The following is a 17,880-nucleotide window of genomic DNA, read 5'->3' as shown; positions in this document are numbered from 1 at the left end:
AGGACAAAAGACAAAAAAAAAAAGAGAGATGGATGACAAGCAGGTATATAAAAAGATACTCAATGTTATTAAGGCATTTGGGAAACGTAAATTCAAACCACAATGAAGTACCATCGCCCATCTATTAGAATGGCTAAAATTTAAAAGACTAACCATCATCTTGCCCCAATGATACAGAGCAACTGGAACCCTCCTACACTGCTGGTAGGAATGTAAAGGGTACAGCCACTCTAGAACACAGTCTGGCACTTTCTTAAAAAGCAACACATGTACCTGCCATTATGATCCCACCATTACAGTCCTAAACACAAGCGTCCCCCAGAGAAATGCAGGCCTGGGTCCACAAAAAGACTCGTACAAAAATACCCACAGACTTGCTTATCTGTGACAACCCCAAGCCAGAAATGACACTCTACACACGGATCTATACGCTCCATGTCATCCCAAACAACCAGAAGCATTTCCCTGGGACGTTGCCAAGTGACCGTAGAAGAGTGTGTGGATCTGCAAAGGGTCGAGGACGGTCAAGGCCCCTGAAGGAGAACCAAGGGGGGGAGGGTGGGGATGAGGCTCGCTACATAAGCCACAATGCCATAGGGAGCTCAGTGCCAGCGGAGTGGAGTAGAGACCAAAAGTGGACACACACACATGCGGACCCTGCATTTACAACAAAGCTGTCACCAGAGAGCATGGGGGAAAGATGCTCTTTTCAATAAATGGTTCCGGGACAAGGAGATGTCCACATGTTGTTGAAATTGGGTCCCTTCTTCTCACTACACATCGAATTATAAATCAAAGGCGAAAGGCAAAACCAGAAAGCATTTTGAAATTACCAGAGGAATTCAGTTCACGATCTCAGCACAGGGCATGACAAAAAGCACCAACTGTAAAGGAAAAGAATGACAGCCTGCACTACATTAAACTTAAGAACTGCTCTTAAAAAACAAAATGATACCACCCTACACCATGTCAGTGAAATGGCAAGAGAAGTGGCAAAACTTACAGGTAACAAAGCACCTGTGTTCTGAATATATAAAGAAGTCAGAGTTCCCCCCATGGTGCAGTGGAAATGAATCCGACTAAGAACCATGAGGATGTGGGTTCGATCCCTGGCCTCACTCAGTGGATTACAGATCCGGCGTTGCTGTGAGCTATGGTATAGGCCGCAGACGCGGCTGGGATCTGACATTGCTATGGCTGTGGTGTAGGCGGGTAGCTACAGCTCCCATTCGATCCCTAGCCTGGGAACTTCCAAATGCCACAGGTGCGGCCCTAAAAAAACAAAAAATAAAAAATTTAAAAAAATTAAAAAAAGTCTACAAATAAATTTCTCAAAAACTAATAGAAAAACATGGGCACTTCACAAAACAGTGAACCCAAATGGCCAGTAAGTGTACAAAAAGATGTGTAACCTCAGGAGTTCCTGTCGTGGCACAGTGGTTCACGAATCCGACTGGGAACCATGAGGTTGCGGGTTCGATCCCTGGCCTTGCTCAGTGGGTTAAGGATCTGACGTTGCCGTGAGTTGTGGTGTAGGTTACAGACGCGGCTCGGATCCCGTGTTGCTGTGGCTGTGGTGTAGGCCAGAGGCTACAGCTCCGATTCGACCCCTAGCCTGGGAACCTTCATATGCCACAGGAGTGGCCCTAGAAAAGGCAAAAAGACCAAAAAAAAAAAAAATGTGCAATCTCATTATAACCAGCAGAAGGGGTGGAGAGGGAGACTGACAGGCTGGTGGGGCTGGGGCCTGACAGTTCAGTGGGGTGTCACAGGGGGTCACTGACGGACACTCACCCAGAAGCCACTGTGGGCCAGGCACGCTGAAGTGCAGTCAGCCCTACGTATCCTCAGGTTCAGCTGCAACCAACCTTGGACTGAAAATACTGGGGTGGGGGGTTTACTATAAGGGCCTTGAGGATACAAGGAGGGTCCTGGAGCCAGTCCCCCCATATACCGAGGGGGAGCTGTACATTCAACAGAAGTTACATTAATGGGAGACTATGAAGTAGAACTTTAATTTCACTTGACCAGTTTTAAGGAGAAACTGTTTCAAACAGCTCTTTTCCACCAGCTCCTTTCTATTATTTCTGCTTTCAGGGAGCTGTGCAGTTGACTAAAAGCTTGATCATGGGCGGGGTGGGGGGGTAGAGTGGAGGAAATTCACATGAAAACCACCTTCTCACTGTCTGGAGATAATACCACACTTAATTCCATTTGTCCTTGACAAGCTCTCCCCTCTACCTTTGTAGCAACTCTCACACACTTGAAGACCCCTCACCACAAGTCATCTGCTTTCGTCTCTTGAACCGACTCCTTCCAGGACCTCAGCAGGAGAGGCTTCTTCAGTCATTAAGCAACTCCTGACTGCCCATCTGCTCTCACAGTATAAGGCAGCTGTGGGGGACCCACAGCCACGCAAAGGGTAATAGAGAATCCTTGTCCCTGAGCTCACAATATTCTATTTACCAACAGATGCATCGAATTCTGCACAAGGCACATCACCAATCCTGGTCCACTGCCCAGCTTTCACTTAGCCACCTTCTTGGGGAAAAAAGGAAAAGCCAAAAGGCCAAAACAAAAGTTATTAAAATTCGATACGAATTTAATGTCAGGCATAGAATCAATCACACAATATTGCTTCATTAGTCACCCCAAGACTTGGCAATGACCCTGACTCTAGTGTAAGCGAGCCAAGTTTTCAGCAGCAAAACAAAACCACCAGGGAGCATGGGCCTGAAGCACTCACTTGTCCACACTCTCCTGCTATTTGTAAAAAGCCGCAAGTCCAGAGCCATACAAACTGCTCTTTCGACCTAAGGCTGTTCACTTAAAATCCACCCCAAGGTTCAAAAGAATTAAGTGGTCTCGGCATAAAACATTCAAAAATCTCTAAACAAAAGGAGCTGTGAGGTCTTTGCAAGACTCCAAAAATCCTTAAAAACATATTTGAGAGGCCTGAGGTGAAGGTAAGCTTGTTAACAAATCTAAGTGGTCAAGGAAGAGGCCTCCACACACCTCTGTCATTTTATGACTGACTTTTGCCTGCTACAATGGGCATTTCTTTGAAAACACTCTAAGGTGTTGCTGAGAGCTATGGTGTAGGTTGCAGATGAGGCTCAGATACCGAGTTGCTGAAGGCCCACAGCTGCAACTCCAATTCGACCCTTAACCTAGGAACTTCCATATGCAGTGGGCGCAGCCCTAAAAAGCAAAAAAACAAAAAAGGGAAAACAGGAGTTCCCGTCGTGGCACAGTGGTTAACGAATCCGACTAGGAACCATGAGGTTGCGGGTTCGATCCCTGGCCTCACTCAGTGGGTTAAAGATCCGGGGTTGCTGTGAACTGTAGTGTAGGCTCTGATTAGATCCCTAGCCTGGGAACCTCCATATGCCGTGGGAAGCAGCCCTAGAAAAGACCAAAAAAAAGAAAGAAAGAAAACAAAAACACTCTAAACCAGAAGCTCCAGGACAGCAAGTTAAAGCTCATGACCCCACCCCAGAGTCGGATTCAGAGGTGGGGCCTGAGTGACGGGGAGGCTGCCCAGCTGTGACCACTGAGAAGCACCGCCAACAACCTGGAGCGGACGAGCAGCTCAGCAAGACTGAGGGTAGGGGGCTGAGAAAGAACACACTGCTCTTCTTCCCCAAAGGCTGGCTCCCCCCACCCGAGCGGGAGAGACATGGCACGTCAAGGGCGAGCCGGCATGCTGTCTAAGTGGCGCTGCAGCAACAGGAAGATGGGTTTTATAAAAATGGTTTCAGAGCATAACAACATCCTTGAACAGCATCCTATGAATCAGGCTGATTAGTGAAAAATGCATTAGAGCCTCTGGACCAGTAATCAAGGAGCTTTTATAAATCCCACTTGTTCTGTCACCTTGAGCATTTTTCCATGTCTTCAGAACTTAGAGTGTGTCCTAACAAACACAAGATCAATTCTGACAGGATTGTTTTCTAGAAAGAAAGAACATTTCCAAGTTGTAAAGGGGCAGGGTAATGTTTTTCCTGGCCCAGGTGTGATGAGAGCAAAATCTAAAATAATGCCGATGGGAGTTCCCATCTGGCTCAGTGTAAACTAAGCTGACTAGTGTCCACGAGGATGTGGGTTTGATCCCAGGCCTCACTCAGTGGGTTAAGGATCCGGCACTGCTGAAAGCTGTGGTGTAGGTTGCAGACGTGGCTCGAATCTGGCATGGCTATGGTGTAGGCTGGCAGCTGCAGCTCCAATTCCACCCCTAGTCTAGGAACTTCCATATGCTGCACCTGCAACCCTAAAAAGAGAAAATAAAGCAGACAAAGGTGAAAACACAGATAATCCAATTCTCCCTTGGTATGAAGTCTTATGTGGTTTTTAAGTGAGGTCCTTTAACCAAGGCAAACATAACAGTAGACAGCTGACTGATGCAATAGCTCTTCTCCAGTAATTAATAAGCCTAGGTTCTTCTACTCAACAAATATTTACTGTGTCAGGCACTGGGGATGCCAAAGTGTGTAAAACAAAGTTTCTGCACTAGTGGTGCTTAAATTCTCTGAGAAGACACACAAACCGCTAAAAATACACAAAGTATACAATGTATAAAAGCATTTAAGCTCTTCTTTCTGGCCTTAAGGACAAACTGGTGTGGTGTTTTGGTCACCAGCAGACATGACAAGCACCACAGTTCACAGCAGAATCCAAGCCACCAGACAGCAGGGCTTTCAATACAGAGAGAGGAGGCAGAAGGGAGGTGCCAGGCACAGAGAGCCCATAGACACAACTTTTTAGGTTCTTTTAAGCCTTGGTTTGGTTCACTGGCCCCAAATAAAGGAGCAGAGTATATGCCAACTCTTACAAGCAGAATGGAAAATTCTAAGTTGGTGAGAATAAGCACGTTCATTTCAGAAACATTTATAGAGCAGCAATGCGTCAGGGATTATAAATACTAGATTGCTACCAAGAGCTCACACCTGTGTGAGCAATGTGCAATTGGTTTTTCCCTTACGTATGCCCTGCTTCCCACAAAACTGTCTCCAGACAACATCAACCTCCCCAAAAAGTCACCAGTGGAAAAAGCTCTGTAAATGTGGAAGTTACTAAAACAGATCCTTCGACAAATAGGAAGCATCAATCACTATATCACGTATTATACTTTTTAATCTACCTAATTCTAAATGAATTCCAAATAATTAGACAACTGCAGTATATTCATTAAAATGTTTACCCATACTACGCTGGCCAGGTCGGAACTTCATGACCTGCAAGTGAAAGATTCGACCAGAAAGCATAATTACATAAACTCTCCCAGACCTGAGCCTTACCCTAGCACACTATTCACCCTACTACAGAAGACTGGATCACGATGTTACAGACCGCTGCTTCTCCGGCCAGGGAGGCCGCACACATGGTGTTTGGAACTTGCACTGGACAGTCCCTCAGGTCTGGCCAACCAGGATCCCCAGGGTGTGCCACTCTAACTCAACACTTTGGGTGCCTTGCCCACAAAACGAGGGAATAAGCAGTACAACTCAAGGGTTGTCGTGAGGAGTTGAGATAAAGCACTGGGGCACTCAGCTCAGATCTGCCACGTGGTGTTTAACAAACGCAACTTGCAGGACAGAGCCTCTCCCGTGTGTAATTCATCTGTAAAAAGGTAATAACACCTGCCAACAACACATGGTGCCCACACGGGGAGCCAGTATCTTCTTCCCCATCACTGGATAATATTCAAATGCATGACTAGGCATTTTTTTTCTTGACCTGAAAATGAGTTTACAGTAAACAGCAAGGTACATAAATAAGATTTTGGTAAGATTACTGCATTAATTAAACACAAAGTTTGTGAGAAAACACCTTCACGTCCCTAAAGATGGTAAACATGGAGTTCCCACAGTGGCTCAGTGGTTAACGAATCTGACTAGGAACCATGAGGTTGCGGGTTCGATCCCTGGCCTTGCTCACTGGGTTAAAGATCTGGTGTTGCCATGAGCTGTGGTGTAGGTCGCAGACGCGGCTCGGATCCCGTGTTGCTGTGGCTCTGGTGTAGGCCGGTGGCTACAGCCCCAATTCGATCCCTAGCCTGGGAACCTCCATATGTCACGGGAGTGGCCCGAGAAATGGCAAAAAGACCAAAAAAAAAAAAAATAGATGCTCAACTTTGTGGTGGTGCTACTAGTTGGAAGCAGAGGTTTCCAACTACTAAAAAGCGAGAATAGTACCACTCAGGGGAAAACGTGTATTTCCTACTTTTGTCTATAAACCATTTCATTAGTGTTTATGCAAATCAGACTATAATTAGCAGTTCTTACTAAAAATTCCATTTAAACTAAAAGTTGAACTATATACACGTACCTGAATTTGTTTCTATCACAGAGCCTAGTAAAAAAAAAAACAAACAATTGTGATAGATAGGAACAGAGGGGGTTCCTCTGCTGATTTATAATCAGAAACACATTTGTACAGTTCTGAAGAGTAAGATTTGGCACAATTCCTAGAAATTAACACCAGAAACTGGGAAATATGAATTTCATTTCTCTTGCACTAGGTTGACTTTTGGAAGTCATGAAATGAGAAAGGAAAAAAAACCTCACCAAAATGTCAGTAGCAAGAAAAAGCAATACAGGACTCAAAAAATCCACTGCTAAACACTGTTTTACACAAGAGGGGAAAAAAAACTTCTTTTTTTTTCTTTTTAGGGCCGCACCCACAGCACATGGAAGTTCCCAGGCTAGGGGTCAAATTGGAGCTACAGCCGCCAGCCTACGCCACAGCCGCAGCAACACGGGATTCAAGTCAACTCTGCGACCTACGAAACAGCTCAAGGCAACATGGGATCCTTAACCCACTGAGCAAGGCCAGGGATGGAACCAGCATCCACATGGATCCTAGTTGGATTTGCTAACCCCTGAGCCACGAAGGGAACTCCAAAAAGCCTAACTTCTACATGTAGCCGGCGAGCTAGAGAAACACAGGTGCACCAGATGAGAGCTGGAAGTGCTCGCCATCCTTTTGCATTCCAAGGGTCCTCCCAAGGATTGTCAGGCAGCTTAACAACTGCAGGTGTACATGCATTCATAAACTTCGTGGAGTTCAAATAAAGTCATTTGCTTTGCCCAAAGTTTTTAAATTAACATTTTAAATAATTTATACAGACATTAGTAAAAATTTCCAAAGATCTCCACAGTAATTTTTTGCTATTTAAAGGGTTTTTAGTAAAGCAAAGAAAATATGTTCTTAAACTAGAGCTTTAAGACAACATAAAGTACTTCAGAAACTAAATTTCTCTGGTTTACTAGCTGAAAAAACTCATTTCACAAATATGATAAAAAAAAAACACACAACTTGTCTGAAATTTGAAATAAGACATTCTAGCTACAAATGTCTAAACTGAAAATGCTTAATTTTAAAAGTTAAAGATTTACTTTTTTTTTTTTTGTCTTTTTGCCTTTTCTTGAAGTGCTCCCACGGCATATGGAGGTTCCCAGGCTAGGGGTCTAATCGGACCTGTAGCCACCAGCCTACACCACAGTCACAGCAACGTGGGATCCGAGCCGCGTCTGCGACCCACACCACAGCTCACGGCAACGCCAGATCCTTAACTCACTGAGCAAGACCAGAGATCAAACCCTCAACCTCATGGTTCCTAGTCAGATTTGTTAATCACTTCAACAGGACGGGAACTCCCCAAGATTTACATATTATATTAACAATTTAGGTGTTCTTTCGTTGTGGCTTAGTAGAAACCGACCGGACTAGCACCCATGAGGATTCGGGTTCGATCCCCAACATCACTCAGGGGGTCAAGGACCCAGCACTGCCGTGAGCAGTGGTATAGGTCAAAGATGTGGCTCAGATCTGGCGCTGCTATGGCTGTGGTGTAGTCCGGCCACTGTAGCTCCAGTTCGACCCCTAGCTTGGAAACTTCCATATGCTGCACCTGCAGCCCTTAAAAAAAAAAAAAAATTAAACTGCATCTTTTGTTACCCTTAAGACAATTTTTAATTATTTTTCTCAAAATAAAGACACTTTAAAATACAGGGGGAAAAAAGATTGGCCATAAAACCTTCAGAGATAGGAACTAAGATCCTACCTCTCTAACTCAAAATAACACCCAAAGAAAAAACAGTAATTTTCTAAATTCCCTTTTACACTTTAATATACTGTAGACTATATATGCATGTGTGGAACATAATGAATAATTTCTTCTAGGGAGCCAAACTATTTTTTTAACATGAGCTAGCTTCAACAATACAATTTTGTTATTAGACAACTTCTCCAACTTCCAAGTAAGAAAAGTTTTCTAGCTGAAGGACCCAGTTTTGAGAAATGGCACATCAAGTTTGTACGTTCCAACAATGGACAAGGAGTGTTACAGAAACGATTTCTGTTGAGAATATTTTCATGAGCCTTACTGCCGCCTCCCGCTTTCCCCAGAAGACACTTGTGACTGCCACACTGGTGGAATTTCACTCCTGATCTAACGATCCTCACTTTCAGCGACTGCAGCCTCAGAAGATCTCTTGCAGGAGTCCCGGCATTCTTTCCCCACACCGTAAATACGAAGCTTGGGATTCAATGTCTTTATTTTTCCAAGGACATGCTTCTTGATGCATCATCTCTGAATGATGTACAGGTTCTTCTATTCAGTCCTTTACTGAAGTCTTATAGAGGCTCCTAAAAGGGATCATGCTTTTTCAACACTATTTTCTGGCATTCACTATTAAATTGCATTATTTGATAAAGACCTGAAAGAATTTTTTTGTTTGTTTTTTTGTTTTGTTTTTTAGGGCCACACCTGCGGCACATGGAAGTTCCCAGGCTAGGGGTCAAATCAGAGCTGCAGCTGCGACCTACACCACAGCTCAGAGCAACATTGGATCCTTAACCCGCTGAGCAAGGCCAGGGATCGAACCCGCACCCTCATGGATACCAGCTGGCCTTGTTACCGCTGAGCCACAACAGGAACTTCCTGAAAGAAATTCTTCAGGGGAGAATCTACCATATTTGATCTTGCTGTTACCATGGCACTTAGTGCACAGAGTGTTCAGAAGCGGCTAATGGTAAACCGAACTAGTTCTCCCAAAGACAGCCAATGTATAAAATAACACACTCATAAAGATTCTGAGACACAGTATCTTTATGAGTTGAAAATTGAAACACATACTTCCTTTAAATGTGTCAAGTGTTTAAATATTACAAGGTTTAAAAAATTAACACAACAGTACAACTGGACCAAAACATTATTTACACTGTAGCTCAACAAAGTAAGTTGAATGCTAATTTATTATGAATCTTTAATCACCTCATCCACATAGTTTTTTGTCCCCACTTTTCAGAGGTTGTCAAAAATAGGACCACTAACCTGAGGGCTTGGCTGTGTCATTTCAAAGAGAAGACTATTTTCATTACCCGTTTTACAAATAAAATATGAAGGGTGAGGCTCTGGTATTTCATTTCAAACGGTAATGGCCCGTTTTTCCAACCACGAAAATGTTCACATCCTAAGTAAGAATCCCAATGATGGTCATCTTAAGTACAGACCCCCAAACTCTTACATCGCCTTCAACTTGACTGTATTTCAGCCATTTCCCATAATTACTACAATATTACTATTATTTTAGTCTCACTGCCAAAAACCCAGCTGCAGGCTAACTAAACAAGAATAAGACACTGTTGAAATGGCTCAAACAAACAAACAACTCCCCCCCCCCAAAAAAAAAACCCTTTACTTAGTGCATTAAGCTACAAAATCCTGCAATCAAATACAACCAAGTACCAAGCGGCACGCAGAGCTTCCACCTACTCGGCGGGCGCAGCAGAGTTGGGGGCTGGGGCGAGAACAGGAGGAAACTTGGGCAGCTCAGCGCAATGAATCAAGCCAGGTCTTCTGGGTCATCGCTGAGAAAACCACCGGGCTACAGAAACTTGAGCGCCGGCCGCGACTCACCGCCGGCGTCGGCGCCCCGCTCGCGGGTTCGAGGCCCAGCCCTGCCTGCTCGGCGTCCGCGTCCGGCCGATCCCCCGCGTCCCCGCGGATCTCCCTCTTCCCCCTCCTTCCTCTCTCTCCCCTTTGTTTTGGAGGCACTCGGCCCCCTCCGGCAGAGGCCGGCCCGACTCCCCGAGCCCCCCGGCCTCCCCCGCCCCCGGGCCTCCAGACTCTCCGAGCTCCCGAATCTCCCGGCCTCCCGGCGGCCCGCGAGCCCCCAGCCTCCCTGAGCCCCCGGCCTCCTTGCACCGCCCCAATCCCCCTGCCCCCCGAGCCCCCGGCCTTCCCACGACACCGGCCTCGAGACCCTCAGACTCTCCGAGCCCCGAACCCCCCGGCCTCCCGGCGCTCCCGGCCTCCTCACGACCCCATCTCCCCGCTTCCCGGCGTCCCGGACTCCCCACGGGCCGGCCTCCAGGGGCCGCGGCGGGCGCGGGAGGGGCCGGTCTCCGCCGCATCCGCCGCCGGGACTGGCCGGTCCGCCCCGCGCGGCCCTCCGCCCTCGGGCCGAGGCCCTGCCAGCCACCAGCTCCGGGAGTCGGCCCGCTCGCCCGCCCGCGCCCCGGCCCCGGCCCCGGCCCCCGGCCGGACCCCGCACTCACTCGGACTGCGCTCGGCGCCCGAGGCGACCGCAGACGACGACCGGGCGGCGCCGCGGCTGACGGGCCGCGCTCCCTCCCACGCCTCACGCCGCGGGCGCACAGCGGTCCCGGCCCAGCGGCGGCGGCGGCGGCGGCGGCGGGCTCGCGCCCTCGGGTCCGTGCTGCGTCGGCGCGGGCCGCGCGTGCGCGACGGACGGCTGAGGCGCGCGCTCCTCCGCGGCGCGCGCCGGCCGCGTCCCCGTCCCGAGCTTCCGCCTCCCGGGAGCACCAGGCATGCGTGCCGCGCCCCGCGCATGCCCAGCACGCCGCCGGCGCCGCTCCCGGGATCGCGCGGGGGACGCCAGGCGCCGGCCTCCGGCGTGTTGGGGCTGCGCGCGGGCGTGGCTGCGGGCCCAGACTGGCGGCCCCAGGGAGGCCCTGGCCAGGGGCGGGGGCGGCGCGGGCGGAGCCGGCGTCCCGGGCTTCCCTCTGGCCGCACTTCGGGGCGGCCGGGTTGGACGGACGACGGGGAAGCCGCGTTATCCCTTGCCTTCCCCCAGTCCCAGATGCGGCCCTCTGGAGGCCTCCCAGGTCGGGGCCCTGCTGCCTCAGGGTCGGAAGCACGGATGTCGGGCCGGGCCCGTGACTTCGCCAGGCTTCACGCCCAACCTAATGAGTTAGGTGTCCCTTTCCAGGTAGGGAAACTGAGGCTCAAGTATTTGCGCAGTGGCATCATAGCTAGTGCTGGGCGATACCAAGACTTGATCTTGGAAGACGGTCTGAAAAAGGCTTTAGAGGCTTAGAAATAGGCACATTAGTGAGTTCCCGTCGTGGCGCAGTGGTTAACGAATCCGACTAGGACCCATGAGGTTGCGGGTTCGGTCCCTGCCCTTGCTCAGTGGGTTAAGGATCCGGCGTTGCCGTGAGCTGTGGTGTAGGTTGCAGACGCGGCTCGGATCCCGCGTTGTTGTGGCTCTGGCGTAGGCCGGTGGCTACAGCTCCAATTCGACCCCTAGCCTGGGAATCTGCCATTTCTTGGGCCCAAGAAATGGCAAAAAAGACAAAAGAAAGAAATAGGCACATTATCTACCTGAGCGCCAGCGGGGCACCGATCTGGGGCCATTAACCCCCAAGGTGCTGGCCCCCAGGTGCTGAGGCTTGACGAGGAGGAGGAGGATCCGTAGGCAGAGGGCAGCTGAGCTGAGAGCCGGAGAAGAGCTGAGAGCTTCCGACTGAGCATGGTGGGGGACTGTGTAAAAAATACAGGTAGTCAGGGGCCCCTTAAGTCGTTTTCAGGTGCCTAACACTTATTCTTTAGGCAGCAGGGAGACTTTGGAGAGTTTTAAGCAGGAGGTGATATCTGATTTGTGTTCTTAAAAAAAAAAAAAGAAAGAAAGAAATCACGGGCAGACTTGTGGTAGGAAATGAAACCAGAAGCAGAACAACTTTCATTTTTATGGTGTCACTTTGATCTCCAAGTGACAGGGCAGGGCGGGAGGCAGAAAGAGAGGAATAGGCACACAGTTCTCTTTTTTTTTTTTTTTTTTGCTTTTTATGGCGGCACCCATGGCATATGGCAGTTCCCAGGCTGGGGTGGAATAGGTGAACTTGCTGAAGCTCAGAGAGATGCCCCTCCATTCCCTTCTCAAGAGGAAGCTGTAATTCAGCTGTAACAAAATCAGGTAAAATAAAATATTTTCGCTTAGCAGCAAGAGTTTTACCATGTTTAAGTGTTTTAATGTTATTTCATGAAATGTATATGGTTGGATTTTTTTAAGATTGTAAGGAATCGGGTCTCTCAGTGTCAGCCCCAGTACCTTTGCACTGGCTGTCTGCTCTACCTGGAACTCTTCCCCTCTGCTTGGACCTTCTTACTCCCACTTCCTGCAGGCCCAGATGTCCGTCCCCTCATTAGATGTCAACTGATCCCTCTGGAATAGGAACCACCCACTACCCTGCTCTTTTGCACGCAGGCACCAGTCCTCATCTGCTCTGTCGTTGTCAGAGCACCTACATCCAGCACTACCTTGCACTGTTTGCCTGTTTACTTCTGGACTGTCGGCTCCCTCCACTAGAATGTTAGACTCAGTCAAGCGGGGCCTTTGTTTTGTTCACTTCTGGATCCCTGGTACATAATAAAATACTTGATGAGTGAGTGAGGCTTTGGATATTGTAAAGTGAGGAATTCTTTTTTTTGTTTTGTTTTTTTGTTTTTTTGCCTTTTTTAGGGCCACTCCCGCGGCATATGGACGTTCCCAGGCTAGGGGTCTCATTAGAGCTGTAGCCGCCGGCCTACACCACAGCCACAGCAACTCGGGATCCAAGCCACATCTTCGACCTACACCACAGCTCATGGCAACGCTGGATCCTTAACCCACTGAGCGAGGCCAGGGATTGAACCCTCAACCTGATGATTCCTAGTCAGATTTGTGAACTGCTGAACCACGATGGGAACTCCAGGAATTCTTATTAAAAGTATAAGAAGGGAATGGGATCTGGAGAAAGAATCAAAGGGACGAAAGGGGTTATATTAAGGATATCTTTGAGGAAGTGGATGGTGCTTAGTGTGGTAGATTAAAAATGGGCACCAAAGAGTTCCCGTTGTAGCTCAGCAGTAATGAACCTGACTAGTATCCATGAGGACACAGGTTCAATCCCTGGCTTCTCTCAGTGGGTTAAGGATCCGGTGTTGCCAGTGAGCTATGGTGTAGGTCGCAGACAAGGCTCGGATCCTGCATTGCTGTGGTTGTGCATCTGCAGCTCCAATTCGACCCCTAGCCTGGGAACTTCCATATGCAATGGGTGTGGTCCTAAAAAGACAAAAAATAAATAAGTAAATAAAATAGGCATGAAGTCCTTGACACTCCCCCCAACAAGAGATGGAAACTACTCTTTTTTGTGTGTGTGTCTTTTTAGGGCTGCACCTGTGGTATACGGAGGTTCCCAGGCTAGGGGTCAAATCAGAGCTGTAGCTGCCCACCTGCACCGCAGCCAGAGCCACGGGGGATCTGAGCCGCGTCTGTGACCTACACCACCACTCACGGCAACGCCGGATCTTTAACCCACTGAGCGAGGCCAGGGATGGAACCTGGATCCTTATGGATCCTGGTCAGGTTTGTTAACTGCTGAGCTACGATGGGAACTCCTGGAATCTACTTTTTTACCCCTTCAATTTGGACAGATATTATAACTTGCTTTGACCAATAAAATGTGTCACAAGTGATGTATGACTTCTGAGCTGAAGCCTTAAGCCGTGCAGTTTTCTTTTCACCCTCTTAAACAAGCCCTCGCTAGCCTAGTGAGTGGCCACTTAGGCACCCTGGCCAACAGGCCGCCAACCTCCAGGCACATGCGTGAGGCTGTGGTAGATCACCCAGCCCCAGTCAAGCCTTCCGCCAGCTACGGCCACCTGCCACCCAGAGAGACCAGCAGGACTATCCCGCTGCACCCAGCCCAAACTGCCAAACCAGAGAGTCATGAGCAAATAAAATAAAAACTTGTGGTTTTTAAGCCTCTCATTTGGGGGTAGTTTTTTACACAGTCAGAGACAACTGATACTTTCACTTCCTGGGGTTTCCTGTGATTTGTTTGAACCTGATGCTCTTGAAGGGCAGCTTCAATTATTCTTTCACTTCATAAAGGAAGAAAGTGGAGAAAGGGCACGGGGAAGAAGGGGTGCAAATGAGAAGGGCAAACAGACCCACTAGGGGAGGAGCATGTTGTGTAATGGCCCCTCCTCTTCCCTGGAGCACGCAGGGATGAGTGCAGCTATTCAGCAGCATCTGATGCCAGGCAGGTTGCCTTAACGTCTCACCGATGAAATGGGGCTTATAGAGGATGCGGGCGCGGGGAGTGAAGCATCCTATAAAACACTCAGCAGAGTCCTTGCCCTCGTGATGCCCTCGTTAAGTATCCTCGGTTAGCTGCAGCACAATTCTGTGCAGATAACCAATCAGCTTGATCACGGGGCTATAGTCAAAAGGACCGCCCGGAGCACACTGTTTCTGAGGGCTGGTTGTACTCGGGCTCCGGGGGTCAGACCCTGGAGACACTGTCTCGAAACCTGCCATCATCATCCCTGCTTTACTGATGGCAAAACCATGGCTCAGGAGAAAAAATGAAGCCGTGAGACAGAGAGTAGGGCTGAAATTCAAAACCACGATGTGTCCAGCTGCGAAGCCTGAACTCCTCTCCCCGCGAGCGTCTGCCCATTCAAAGAACCAAGCAGTGGACACCGTTTGGTTTCTCCCTTCCTCACTGTGCCAGACAAGCCAAGTGCTGAAGGGAAGCTTCCTGAAGGGCTTCCTGTGGGTTGGCAAAGCAGCGGCTCCCACCTGGGAGCAGGTCCACCTTGAGAAGCAGTCCCTCCATGTCATCTGCAGAGGGCTCACCATGGGGAAGCAGAAACACATTATAGGCCAGGGGGTGAATGCATGGTAATGAGGCTGCAGAAGCTGATGACAGGGAGGCCTGGGTTCCTGCCCACATCGTGGCACTGACCAGCGTGCCATCTGCCTAGAGAAGCTGCAGTGAGAGAATGGGACCCCTGTGGTTAGCAGAGAGTACATCCTGTTTAGAGAAGACCCCACAGCTGCAGGGGTCTGTTGGACCTGTTCCAGTTGTGGCACTGATGAAAATCTTCTTTATTTTTATTTCCCTCCTTTGATTTTCACCTTTCTGCCACTTTCTTGATCATTTCCATTGCTTTGATCAGCAGCAAATCCTCATGGAAGCGGTGTCTTCTTTGCAAATTGGGCAGGGTCACACTCAGCACAGGGGTCTGCTCCCGCTCCCCACTTGCAGCTTTTCTAAAATGTAAGAAAACTGCCATTTTGGAGACTTCTCATGTCTTTCATCTTCCTCAGCTTTTTTTTTCCCTTTTCTGAGCTCCAGTCTCATCTTTTCTATCCATCATGATCTTTTCTTTTCTTTTCTTTTCCAGGGCCACACCTGCAGCCTATGGAAGTTTCCAGGCTAGGGGTTGAATCAGAGTTGCAGCTGCCCGCTTACACCACAGGCACAGCCATGGCAAGGCCAGATCCAAGCGCTTCTGTCACCTACACCTCAGCTCATGGCAACACCGGATCCTCAACCCACTGATTGAAGCCTGGGACCAATCCTGCATCCTCGTGGATACTAGTCGGGTTCGTTTCTGCTGAGCCACAACGGGAACTATCCATCGTGATCTTAACTTTGACTAATTCTCAGTGACCTAGAGCAGTGCATCCCAAAATACCTGTAGTGAGAGAAAGGTTTGTTTGTTTGTTTGTTTGTTTTGTCTTTTTGCCATTTCTTGGGCCACTCCTGTGGCATATGGACATTCCCAGGCTAGGGGTCGAATCGGAGCTGCAGCCACCGGCCTACACCAGAGCCACAGCAACGCGGGATCCAAGCCGCATCTGCAACCTACACCACAGCTCACGGCAACGCCAGATCCTTAAACCACGGAGCAAGGCCAGGGATCGAACCTGCAACCCCAAGGTTCCTAGTCGGATTCGTTAACCGCTGAGCCACGATGGGAACTCCGAGAATGACTCTTTTATTCTTCCAATCCTTTGTGAACAGATACTTTGGTAGAAGGCAACAAAAATAAATTATTAGAAAAATAAATTATTAGAAATAAATGAAATTTTAAAAAGGCAACAACATACAAAATGCAAACCCCAACTTTTTTTTTTATTCGATTCAAAGAACATGAAAAAACTGTCAATTTGCTTTGAAAGTTTCTAAAACTTACTTCCTGCATGTCACCACTTGAACTGGTAACAGCTGTGGTCCCCCACACCACGCTGTCAGCAGCACTGGCGTGAAAGTTTAGAAAATAAAACATGGGGTTCCCATTATGGTTCAGCAGGTTAAGAAACGGACTAATATCCATGAGGATGCGGGTTCAATCCCTTGCCTCACCGAGCGGGTTAAGGATCTGGTGTGGCCACAGCTGCAACATAGTTCACAGAGGCGGCTCCGATCCAGCATGGCTGTGGCTGGGGTGTAGACCAGCAGCTGCAGTTCCCATTCAGCCCCTAGCCTGAGAACTTCCGTGTGCCAAAGGTGCAGCACTAAAAAAACAAATTAAAGGAAAAAACAGCCCAGAGTCTATTCAGCTTGTCTTCATTTGTTTCATCTACTGTCCTTTTAGACATTAGACCAGGACCAACATTGCATTTAGTCACCAAGTCTCCTGAGGCTTTTCTTGGTTGCAGACCTTGACAGCTTTTTTTTTTTTTTTTTTTTTTCCTGTTTTTGAAGTTCCCAGGCCAGGGATCAGATCTCAGCCGCAGTTGTGACCTATGCCACAGACACAGCAACGCTGGATCTCTTAACCCACCACGCTGGGCTGGGGATGGAACCTACATCCTGGCGCTGCCGAGATGCCGCCACGCTCCTGGCGCCACAGCGGCAAGTCTACCTCCTGACGAATAGGGTTGACTGTTTTGCAAGATGACCCTCTATTGGAATTCATGTGCTGGGGGGAAAGACGGCAGAGCTGGAGAGCCATTGCCATCAAACGCATGCCATAGGTGTGATTTGCCACAGTCGCCGTTGGCCTTGGTGGCCTGCCTGAGGTGTGCTTGTCGGGCTGCCCCGCTGAAAAGCCCCTCTCCCCACACTCCTTTCCAGACCGTGAGCTTTGGAAGGAAGCCACTCTGCGTAGCCCACACCTGAGGACTGGAGACTCATACCCCCTTCCCTTGAGGGTGGACTATGTCACAAATTATTTGGAATTTTTGTGGGGGGGAGATTTGTCTCTTCTCTCCCACTTGTCAATTTACTCAATCATTATATCTGTGGACTTACAGATGTTTAATCCTTCACCTGGGCTATAATCTATTACCACTTTATTTTGTTGCTCTTGGGGACAATTGTTAACCTGCAAAGCGTCTTCAGCTCTGACACCACCCATTCAAATCCAGGCCTGTGTCTGGAATGAAGTCAGTGCAGGTGATGCACAGAAGTTTCCATGTGTGAGAGGAGCCAGGTAGGCAGCAGAGGAGGGATCTCCTGGGGGAAGAGATTGATGGGTTATCATTAAGCTTGAACCTGGAGATCCCATCATGGTTCAGAGGTAATGAACCCAACTCGTATCCATGAGGACTCGGGTTCAATCCATGGCCTCGCTCAGTGGGTTAAGGATCCGGCACTGCCATGAGCTGTGGTGTAGGTCGCAGATGTGACTTGGATCCGGCATTGCTGTAGCTGTGCTATAGGCTGGTAGCTCTAGCTTTGATTCGACCCCTACCCTGGGAACTTCCATGTGCCGTGGGTGTGACCCTAAAAAGACACACACAAAAAGTTTTGTACCCTTGTGGCATATGGAGGTTCCTAGGCTAGGGGGTC

General features: G+C 48.8%; 1 protein-coding gene and 1 long non-coding RNA gene across 8 annotated transcripts in view; one reads left to right on the top strand and one right to left on the bottom strand.

The window, feature by feature from the left end:
• PTK2 (protein tyrosine kinase 2) overlaps positions 1 to 10,723 on the bottom strand; it is a 238,606-nt gene extending 227,883 nt beyond the window's left edge. For 4 of the 7 annotated variants that reach the window (XM_047783173.1, XM_047783176.1, XM_047783177.1 and 1 more), the window contains exon 1: positions 10,564 to 10,723. The gene's annotated coding sequence lies outside the window, so the exon portion shown is untranslated. The remainder of the gene's footprint in view (positions 1 to 10,563) is intronic. The other 3 variants (XM_047783164.1, XM_047783185.1, XM_047783163.1) reach the window with 3 other exon arrangements.
• A 256-nt stretch (positions 10,724 to 10,979) lies between these two features.
• Positions 10,980 to 12,697, top strand: LOC125128644 (uncharacterized). Its single transcript, XR_007135300.1, has 3 exons — positions 10,980 to 11,237; positions 12,123 to 12,224; positions 12,321 to 12,697. It is a non-coding gene; the product is annotated as an uncharacterized LOC125128644 (long non-coding RNA).
• Positions 12,698 to 17,880: the final 5,183 nt, after the last annotated feature.

The sequence above is a fragment of the Phacochoerus africanus genome, chromosome 6 (assembly GCF_016906955.1).
Source record: "Phacochoerus africanus isolate WHEZ1 chromosome 6, ROS_Pafr_v1, whole genome shotgun sequence".
Classification (NCBI taxonomy): domain Eukaryota; kingdom Metazoa; phylum Chordata; class Mammalia; order Artiodactyla; family Suidae; genus Phacochoerus; species Phacochoerus africanus.
The sequence above is the reverse complement of the archived record's forward strand: the minus strand, read 5'-3'. Positions and strand labels throughout refer to the sequence as shown.